The sequence below is a fragment of the Suricata suricatta genome, chromosome 2 (genome assembly GCF_006229205.1).
Source record: "Suricata suricatta isolate VVHF042 chromosome 2, meerkat_22Aug2017_6uvM2_HiC, whole genome shotgun sequence".
Taxonomy (NCBI): Eukaryota; Metazoa; Chordata; class Mammalia; order Carnivora; family Herpestidae; genus Suricata; species Suricata suricatta.
This window is the reverse complement of record NC_043701.1, coordinates 45,328,824-45,330,755: the sequence shown is the minus strand read 5'-3', so window position 1 is coordinate 45,330,755 and position 1,932 is coordinate 45,328,824.

The following is a 1,932-nucleotide window of genomic DNA, read 5'->3' as shown; positions in this document are numbered from 1 at the left end:
CATACGTTTAACTACTGAATGGCATTTGCTCCATATTATAGATACCTAAACTTTTTTTTAAGTTTATTTATTTATTTTGAAAAAGAGAGTTGAGTGGGGGAGGGGCAGAGAGAGGGAGAGAGAGAATCCCAAGTAGGCTTTGACTATTAGCGCAGAGCGGGGCTGTGGGCTTGATCTCACCAATCATGTGAGATCATGACCTGAGCTGGGATCAAGAGTCAGATACTTAACCGACTGAGTCACCCAGGCACCACTACCTAAACTTTAAAAATGATAAATGTGAACTCCTTTATCAGTTGTTAGCTCCTCAGAGACTCGCAAAAGCCCTTTACTTTTTAAAAATCATATTGTTTGTTACTTTTCTGTATTCCTGCCGAACCGGAATTTTACATTGAAGGCCTCATTCAGTAAAAGTTAAATCAGATCAAACCACTAAATACCTTCTTGAACTAGAACTTTTCATTCTGGTAACCATTTTAGCTTTTCAAAATTTTCTTTGCTTACCAAGAAAACAATGGTTTCAGTAAGCTCATAATAGGATGACAGAATTTTAGATTTGCATTGAATAGCTTTGTTTTTCCATTCTCAGATACACTGAGATATAAATATATACACACAGATACATATATAAATTCTCAGAATATACACACATACAGTGCATCTATATCTATATCTATATTCTTGTTTAAAAACTTGATTCTCATACTTAAATGATGGAAATAATTACATAAATGACATTACAAATACGGAAAAAAGATAAGGTATTTATTTTTGTAGTTTGTACACAAATACCAGTTGCTATTATTTTCACAGAGAGGACACTTAAGCCATTTTCAAAACGGATTTCCAGACCATGTTCTGTCACCGAGACCCCACATCACAGATAGGAATGGACTGAGGAGAATTTTGCTAAATTCAATTTTAGAGAAATTATAGAATTTTATTATTGTTTATCTATTTAAGTCATCTCTCTACACCCAACGTGGGGGCTTGAACTCACGAAGCCCGCATGATCTGCTGACTGAGCCAGCCAGGCACCCCCAGAGAAATTACTGGGTTTTAAGGCTGCGGGTGCCCTGGGGATTTAATCCCAGGTCAGGAAACTATGTCCAAAAATTTGCTGTAAGTTACTTCTGTTCCCAGACCCAGACCCAGACCCCTGGTCTCCTAAATCGTGTGTAGCTTTCTCTGCATCACAGTTTGCTTTACAACTGAATGTCAGCTTTGATTATCTTTAGTTCTTCTAAATGCGCTTCCTCCACGGTCATGGGATAGGTCTAATTAAGATCGAGCTGGCTTCTGCCCTCTTGGTTATTTCTTTTGTTTTCGCTGTTCATAGTCTTATCATCAATATTGCTGAGCTTCTGTTTTATTTAAGAGAGATACTTTAAGTAATACCAAAGAAGAGGTTAACACCCACCCAAACTTAAGGTTCCAGACTCAGGACCCAGACATTCCCCACCCCAGCTGGAAAAAACATGAAGTTCCTACGGCCGGTAAAACCCAGGGTCCTAGAGCCACGTGCAAGAGGAGGGGCCGCTTTCTGGTTGGCATCCCGAGGGGCTCCCTCCCTCCAATCCGATCAGGCCCCGCCGTGGAGGAGGGGGCGCGCCCTAAGGGAGGGGGCGGGGCCAACGACCTGTCCATCACCGAGTCCACGGGTGGCAGCACCTACCACACCGCTGTACCTAGGCGAGGCGGGGCCGGGGCGGGAAGGCCGCGGCCGGGGGAGGCGGAGCCGGGCCGGCGGGAGCCAATCCGTCGGGCAGCGCGAGGGGGTGGGGGTGGGGCTACCGCCCGCGACCCAAACACCCGGCCCGGTGCACTTTAGAGCAGCGCTGCTCCTCGGCCTTCCGGCGTGAAGGCCGGGAGCCTTCTCCCCTACTGGGCACCCCCACCTTCGCGACCCAGAACCCCCCCCCCCCCCCCCCC